Raw genomic sequence first — 9649 nt, forward strand, 5'->3', positions numbered from 1 at the left:
AGCAAAGGAAGCTAGTTAAAGCATAGTACTACAAAGTTACTAATTATAGTACTATCTAGGACGCTAAGGGGAGGATAGTGCAGGATTTAAATTAGGTATGCTTTAGCTACTTAAAGTTTATTACTAGCAAGATAGGGCTCTATACTTAGACTCTAAATATAGAGGCAAGTAATAGATAGCTAAACGTGCTATACTATAAGCCTAGAGAATAGGGAAATTTGTAAGCTAACCTAGTTACTATAGTAGCTTTTACTAAGCTATTTAACTAAGATTACACCTCTAAGGATCTGCAAGCTTATTGCTACTAGCTAAAGAAGATAGCACTAATAATTAACTAGGCTTAACTATAATAGGTAATAAGATTTAAGTAAAGTTACTAAGGCTTCTTATAGAAAGAAAGTATAACCCTAGACACCTTTATATAGATCTATAAAGACCTAGAACTAGTAAGGATAGTAGATAAGTGCTTTAAGATATATAAATAGCACTTAAGGGAGATAAAGTAGGTAGCTAATTTAGGGTGGTGCAGGACCATGTACTACTCTATTATTTAATAGCTAGTGCAAGGGGATATAGGATACTAGCTCTAATACGCTATAATCTAGGAAACTATAAACCTAATCTTATACCTATACTACACTAAGTACGCCTAGGCAGGAGACTAGACCTTCTTTTGTTACGTGGACGTGAACCTTTCTAAGGCAGCGCAGTTAGGACAAGGGCTTAAGATAATCTAAGGCTTAGTTTCTTTTAATAATAAGGACTAAGATAACTATACTAAGCTTCTAATTAGGTTTAAAGAAGTATAGAAGAATTAGGTAAATTAGATAGATAGAGAATTAAGGAGGAACAAGAGGGCCTATATCTAAGCATAGGAAGATAGGGTGCACTAGCCTAAAGAGCTAAGGGAGAAGTGCCCTATAGTAAAATAGGAGAAGGAGATCTACTAAAAAGGATAGGTAAGGATTATAAGCCTAGTAATACTATATAGATCTACTAGACCTACTACTTAAATATAGTGTATAGTTCTGCTATAGTATATAAAAGTGCAGGACAATATAATAATAATAGAAGTGCTAGAGATAGGGATATATATAGAGATCGCACTAGCCTACCTATAGATAAGTATAGCCCTAAAGACTCTATTAGGGTACCTAGTTAAATATAGTAGAGTCTAATAGTAGTTTCCTAGGGACGTCTAGGCTACCTACCTAACCTAGATCTTAAAGGCAATTATATATTAGGTTTAATAGGATAACCCTTTAGTAAAGGCAGAGATCTAGAAGTACCTAATAGGAGATTTAAATAGAGAAAAGATAGGAGCATAGATTAGGAAGAGTTAGGTTAAGATAGTAAAAGAGTTAAAGAAGAATTAGGCTATCTGCATTAAGAATAAGAAGCTTGTATTTAGTAAGGATAAGGACGCTAGGGTACTAGACTAATCCTACTTTAGTATAAAGGGAGTACAGCCTACTAAGGTAGGAGAGTAGTAGAGGTATAATAGATAGATTAAGTAATTAGAGACTCTAGAAGCTATTAAAAAGCATCTAGGAGCTATTAAGGAGGAACAGAAGGCGGAGGGATCTAGGCGCCTAGGGCTAGGCTATCTAGGAAGTCTAGCTAGGGCGCGGAGGAGAACTATCTTATTAAGTTTAGGTTCAAGATTAGAGACCCTAGATACTCCTACTCCCTTACCTAAAGCTTAACAAGCTAGGAACTAGGGTCGCAGACTAGGAGGAGGAGAGTAAGGTCTAAGCTTAATAGGGCCAAGCTTAAAGGAGGGGGAGGTTTGTGCCGTAGTAAGGGATGTATAGGAGAAAAACAAGGCTTAGCCTAAAAGGTTAGGCGGATTAAATGGTATAAAGGCATAAAGGATCAAGAGGATAGGAGAGACTTCACTTTAACCTTACAATATCATCTTTTTACTTATGTTCCCGCATTGAACCATATCCTCTACTATAGCACCACTACTATTAAACCTTGCCCCTCCTACTTCTCCTCGTTTGAATAGGTTACTCTCCCTAACGGTTCACTATAACCTAAGGGACTCTAGGATTGTCTCTAGTAGAGATTAAGGGTAATACTAACCTTTCTTACCTAGTCTATAGTGTGTTTAACAAGGTAGACTAGGATAAACTAAAATTCTGCTTTATTACATATATAGTAGAGCCTATCTAAGCATTTATTATATATAACCTAGACACTATACTAAAATAGATATATTAATATATTAGTAAGGACTAGCTTTTATAACTTGTTAACAATATCTATAAGGAAGCTATTAGCGTAGTGCTAGATTCCTTTAATAAAAACGCTGCAAAACGCACCTATACCTGCAAAGAACCTATAACTCGCTAAGTTAACAAGCAACTTAAGGAGAAGTTTAACATTACTATATTAGAGGCTATTATAAATACACAGGACTTTATTAAAGCTAAGTAAGAATATATTATATATAATTCTACTAAGTAATAATACTAAGCGTTTGCAAAGTTATTATATAGTATTAGTGTAAAGGAAGTTACTAAAATAATATACTAGGCAAGTATAGTAGCTATAGTTAACTATTTGTAGGATTAGCGCGTTATCTTAGTTACCTAGCGAGAACTTTATTAAGAGGGTAAGAGGCTCTTTATAAATATAGGGGTGTAGGTGCTAGGGCTAATAGATACTAGTATAATAGAATATGCCACAGGTAATAAAAGTATGCTAGTAACCTAGCTTACCTAGACACGTGGCGTAGGGTAGGGAACAAGCCTTATACTTATAGGAATTAAGGTTGCGAGCTTTTATTAGCTATTAGCTATAGTAAAGTAGAGTAAAATAGCTAATATCTTAGGAGATATATAGCACTAGTAGGTAATAGTAGCACTATACAAGGAGTATAAACGTTTAGAAGGCCTCTTGTAGTAGAGAGTAAAGTTAATAGGTTAGTAAGGGAGGGGCCTTGCTATAGTAGCAAGAGAGCAGTTATTTAGTAAGGTCTATTAGGACAAGAATAGTAACACTATATTAGTGCAGGACAATCTAACAAGCTATTAATCCTAGTCCTAGTACCTAGAATATAGTAAATAATAGAAAATATTAAAGGATAGGTTTAGGGTTAGGATTTTTGCCCTTCTACTAAGAGGTGGCGTACTAAACTCTTTTGTAGAAAGAAGACCCCTATAGGTCTTACAAGAATAGATTAAAATAATTACGCGATGTAACAAGAGGGTTAAAGACATAGCTAAGGTAATTAAACTGTTATTGCTAAGCTATCTGCGAGAAGAATAGCTACTAGGGGAGCTATTATTAGAAATAGTAGATAGTAGAGAACTTAGAGAGTATAACTTGCTAGATTTGCTTCTACCTATAGTAGACACGTAGAGAAACTTTAAGGTAGTATTAGATAATATAGATATTCCTAACTCTTAGTTAGTAGCCTCCTAGCTATTAATATAACGTAGGGACATAGTAAAGCACCTATTAGCAAACTATGCTAATCTATATAACTAATACTTAATTTTGTTGTAAAGTAAGCTTAGCTAGCTAATAGTAGGAAATTACTTAGCTAGAAAGTCCCTAGTTTACCTAATATAACAGCGCAAGTAGCAAATGCCCTATAGCTAACTAGTCTATTCTAGGTTACCTTAGAGCGTAGAAATGCCTAGTGGGTTGTTAGTCCTCTTATGCCTAGTATTTTAGGCGTAGTATAGATAGAAAATTCCTAAGGATCCCTATAATTACTAGCTTTACCTATTATAGTTGCTAGCACTTACTATACTACTATTATCCCCTATTAACACTATTATAGTGTTTATATATCTATAATTTTGCGCCTCTTCTATAATTTCTAGCTACTTAAGGGATTAAATAGACGTTACTAAATTGCTATAAGTATAGGAAACTATAGTGTTAATAGCTACTATATAGCTTTCCTTAGTTTTAATAACTAAGTTTACGTCTAGGTTTTAGTATTCCTTGCTAAGCTAGCTTTTGCTATCTAGCGTACTTTTGCTATCTAGCGTCCTTTTACTAGTTTTAGCAGCAAAGTTTATTTAAAAGTTTTAATATTCCTTGCTAAGCTAGCTTTTGCTATCTAGCGTACTTTTGCTATCTAGTGTCCTTTTACTAGTTTTAGTAGCAAAGTTCGTGTAAAAGTTTTAATATTCCTCGCTAAGCTAGCTTTTGCTATCTAGCGTACTTTTGCTATCTAGCGTCCTTTTGCTAGTTTTAGCGGCAAAGTTTGTGCAAAAGTTTTAATATTCCTTGCCAAGCTAGCTTTTGCTGTCTAGCGTCCTAACGCATAAGCCAATTTTTTCGTACTTTAATAGCAAAAGTTCGTAAACTAATATCCTTAGGGCTTACTATACTATAGTAGGAGACGTTCTAGTACTATCTTATAGACGTATAAAAGAGTAGGATTAAGAGGTTATAAAGGAGATATAGCAAAGATAGAAGCTAGATATCCTTTATAAGGAATATCTTTCTCTTAAGAAGATAATTTATAGTATAGCCTATAGTATAGGTATAAGGGGTATAGGATATAGATCTATAGTAAAGGACTACCTCTTTAAGGTTATATACGCGTCTAATAATAGTTATATACCTAATAAGAGAGATAACCTAGAACTATATAAGCTATTTAGGGGTTTACTAGATTAGGGTAAGAAGTAGAATACTATAAAGAAACGCTTTAGTATAGTTAGGATCTTTAGGCTTCTTCTAAAGAGTATTAGAGTAAACGTCTAGTTTAAATAGGTAACCTAGATATAAGTTACGTAGTAGTTAGAGATAGTAGTAGAGTATAATAAGGATATAATATCCCTAGCGCAATATATTAAGCTACTTTTTATAGTATTTATTAAGGAGCGTCTACTACTATAAGAGTTTCTCTTCTTAGAGTAGGTTAATTAGTATCTAGGGGAGTAACTACTACTAATACTTAATAGGTATATATATATTAAGATAATTTACTCTAAAGCTAATAGTTATATAGTTACTAGGGCACCCCCCTTATAATAAGAAGAGTAGAGGAGGTGCAAGTTAACAAAGACAAGGCCCTTAAATTAACTATTAAGGGGGCGTTTAGGGCTAAGACTACCTTAGAGATAGGCACTATATATAGTAGCATTACTATCCTATAGTTAAGTATATAGATAGTAGTTATTATTAATATATATAATTAGTTATATAAGTATAGGTATAGTAAGGTATAGGAGGGGGATATTTTAGTAAGGGTAATAGGGTGTATTTATAATATAGCTACTAACCCTATTACCCTTAAGTAAACCCTCTATCTATATTAAGACCTCTATATTACTCTATTAGTAATAGAAATAATTTTAATAAATGCTACACCCTTAAATAATAGTCTGTGTAAGAAGAATTCTTTACTAAAGGTAGGACTTTTATAAGGAAATAAGTAGTAGGGGTTATAGGAAATAGGTTTTAGGTCTAGGTTTGCAGGAAATAGGTTTTAGGTAGTAGGGGTCACAGGAAATAGGTTTTAGGTCTAGGTTTGTAGGAAATAGGTTTTAGGTCTAGGTTTGCAGGAAACAGGTTTTAGGTGGTAGGGGTTGCAGGAAATAGGTTTTAGGTCTAGGTTTGCAGGAAATAGGTTTTAGGTCTAGGTTTACAGGAAACAGGTTTTAGGTCTAGGTTTACAGAAAATAGGTTTTAGGTCTAGGTTTGCAGGAAACAGGTTTTAGGTAGTAGGGGTTGCAGGAAACAGGTTTTAGGTAGTAGGGGTTGCAGGAAATAGGTTTTAGGTCTAGGTTTGCAGGAAATAGGTTTTAGGTCTAGGTTTGCAGGAAACAGGTTTTAGGCAGGGGTCGTAGGAAACAGGTTTTAGGTAGTAGGGGTCACAGGAAACAGGTTTTAGGTTTTGATTTTCCTCGCATACTTATTTCCTGCAAGACGCTAGTAGCATACAGTCCTCTTTAGAGTTGTTTCCTAGTAGGAAATAACTTTCCTACAATATGTAGGCCTAATAAGGAAGGCACGCTAGCTCTAAACTAGTATCTAAAGGGTGCGCTAATTTAACCCTTTAGATATATAACACTCTAATTAGCTATACTACCTACTAACTACGCGCGCGTAACTATAACTAAAGATCTACCTACACCTAGGGGGTGTGTTATAGGAGGGATAATAACTAGATTATAGAGTATCTTAATCCTAATTAATCCTAATTAATCCTAGATAATACCTATGTATAACCTACTATCTAATTAACTGCTAGCTTAGTACTAAGTGCCTAATAAAAGAAGGAGCTCTAGTAAGGAAGGTTTACTAATTACACACCTTCTAGTAAGGGTAGCTAAAGCTCTATATATATAAGTCTAATTATAGTAGAGATAATCTAATAATCTATCTCCTAAATTATTCCTAACCTTAGTAATCTAAATTTCTATAGATAGTTATACGTCTACTTAGCTACTACAAACCTTAAGGCTAGCCTACGCCTCTACTATTTCTTTAAATAACTACCTAACTTATTAAAGCGTTTAGATAACTACTTCTAATTTAGTATGCTTATTTAAATATTTATAACCTTTATAGCTACCTATAAGGGTTAGTGTAGACTCCTAGCCTATATTACTACTAAAGATATCCTTGTCTTTAGTACTATATATTATAGCAATATTTATTACTAGTTTAATAGAGCTAAGATAGCCCTAAAATAGCGTGTTTGTAATAATAAGGCAGAATTGCCTGCCTATTATTCTATGCCAAGTCAGGCCTAATAAAGGCCCGACTCACTAATGTATATAGAGAACAGCTCGCCTATAGTTAGGATAGGCATGTTCTTCTTGTCCTTTTATACAAGACCTATAGGTGTAGGAATCTTATCCTTTTCTATACAGACGCGCACTCCTATATGCCTTTAAGTTATATAGGATACCTTTTAGATGCCCTACCTACCTAAGTTATTATATTATAAGAAGAATATTATCCTAGCTAGTAATAGCATTTAAGAATATTGTATTTGTTGTTATTTTAAGCTACTAATTTAGTTCTAGTAGCTACCTAAACCCTGTAACTCTACAGTTAGAATAGCTATTAGAACTTCTAATAACCAAAGCCTATAGGCTTAGACTTCTAGACCTATAGGTAGTGCTAGATTACCTTTAGAAAAATCGCGTTAGATTACGTTAAGGTAGAGACCCAGAGACTACTAAAAGCCTAGAGGAATCAGAGGCAAAGCCAATATCCTCCTACAACCAAACCCCCTAAAGAAAAGATTTATTATTCTTATTAACTACAAAATATTAGACAAAGGTAAAGGAAGGGTATCTAGTTTAGCTACTTTTAAAAGCCTATTTACTAATAGAAAGAAATTAGATAAGGAAGACTTAATTAACAACGCCCTCCTTAAAGGACCCGCTTCCTATCTATCTCTTAAGGTACCTTGTGCTCCTAGGAAATCTTAAAGCAATACCTCCCTTAAAGATAAATATATATTAACCCTATCTAAAAAGGAGAGGTTAGAGGAACAAGTTAAGTAACTTACTAATTAGTTGTACAACACCTCCCTCTATAAGGAGATATAGGGTACTACCTAACCTAGCTAGTCTTTAGCTTCTATATTAAACCCTATAGTGTATACTATAAAAGCTAAGAGACAATCTAAAAAGACGCTAAATATCTCTATACTTAGTAATAGTACTAACCCTACTTTTAGACAATAGTAAGCATCTATTTAGGATAGGCTAGAGATTAACGCTAATTACTACCCCTTTTCTAGAGCTTAGATAGCGTTAGTCTAGGGACACTACTTAGGACTAGTAAGAGAATACTTAGAGCCACGTTACCTATCTAATTCCCTAAGTCTTTAATTCTAAAAAGCTAAGGAAATAATTACCCTCCTTTAAACTTACTTTATTACTAGAAATAAGATAGCTAAGAGTTAGACTATATTTAACTACCTGTATATAACTAATATAGAGACGTTCCCTGCTTTTAAGTTATAATTCTAGAGTCTTGCTATTAGAGGAGAAGTACCCTAATTAGAGTAGTATTACTACCTCTAGATAAAGATTACACCTTCCCTAAGGATGCTAAACCTTGCTTTCTAACAGAATTAGCACAATAATTTTAAGACTATAGTAGATTATCTTACTACTTTTAATATAGAACGCCGCCTATACCCTACCTTATCTACTCCTACCTAGACTACTCTATTATTTAGAAAAGGACTAACCCCCTTCTAACACTCTAGAAACTAGTCCTATTTAGACGCTAATTAGAAACCCTATAATAGACCTTTAATAGCTAAACCTTATATACCCTACTTGTAATAATAAGGCACTACCCCTTAAAACAATTAACCCCTATCTACTACTCTAGCTACTCCTAGCGCTACTATAATAGGAACCCTAGTAACTTACTATAATTATAGAAAGCCTAGGCACTTCTCTAGTAACTGCCCTAAACCCCCTAGGATTTAGGCTATAGATATAGAACAGGTTACTAAGAATTCTAAGGAAGAAGATACCGCTAAATTAACTAATTTAGATAGCTATTAGATAGGAAATAACAACGCCTAGAAGGATTCTCCTTCCTAGGCCTAACTTAATATAACCTATTAAACCTTTCCTTAACTAAATTGTTTTTTAGTTCCTATTTGCTTGCACGTATAACCCTATGCCTTAATAGATCTAGTATTTGCCTAAACGCTTTAGTAGATACTAGGGCCTAAGGTTACTTATTTCTTAATTTAAAAATTACTTATAATATCTCTTCTATACTTAGGGTACCTATCTAAAAGCTACTATACAAGCTTACTATTAAAGGGTTCTAGGATTAGATTACCTCCCTAGTTGCCTACTATATTTAGCTTTATATAATAGTTAGTAGCTAAAAGGTTTACAACTACCCCTTTATAATAGTAGACTTAGGTTCTTAGGATTATATTATTAGATAATACTAGCTAAAATAGTTCTAAATCCTAATTAATATAGATAAATCTTAACTAATCTAGCTAGAGAAATATCCTTTAACCTATAACCCCGCACCTCCTATTCTAGTACAACTCCACTAGCAAGTGCTGTCTACTCTAGTTACCCACGATATCTTGCAAAGAGACGCCCTTTAGGATTAAGAGGAGAACTAGAACTAAAATAGTCCTAGTTTAATTAATAGGATACGTAGTATACTTAAAATTCTAGCTACTTATAGGGCTGCTACTAAACCTATTACGCTACCTACCCTAGTCTAATTACTAACTGTTACCCTACCTATAAAATTCTAAATTGCTACTATTTCTGCTAATACTTTCTATTTTAATATAAAAAAATCTTCTAATAAATTCTTTACTACTAGCCTGTATAAGATTAAGCGTAGGATCCAAACCCTATCTAAATAGGATACTCTTAACACCCGCTTGTTAGATTAGAAGCTCCTATCTAACTATAACTCCTATTAGGACGTCTTTAATAAGGCTAAGGCTAATAAACTTCCTATCTACTAGCCTTATAACCACAAGATAGTCCTAGAGGAACCCCTTCTAAACTACTAGAGTCCCCTCTATTGTTAAAATACTAAGGAACTCTAGGCTACTAAGGAATATATACAAGAGCACCTATAGAAAGGTTTTATTAAGACTAGTTAGAGCCTATTTACCTCTCCTATCCTATACGTTAAGAAGCTAAATAGAGGCCTT

Source organism: Plenodomus lingam, assembly GCF_022343315.1.
Source record: "Plenodomus lingam strain CAN1 chromosome Unknown contig_27, whole genome shotgun sequence".
In the NCBI taxonomy this organism is placed as follows: Eukaryota; Fungi; Ascomycota; class Dothideomycetes; order Pleosporales; family Leptosphaeriaceae; genus Plenodomus; species Plenodomus lingam.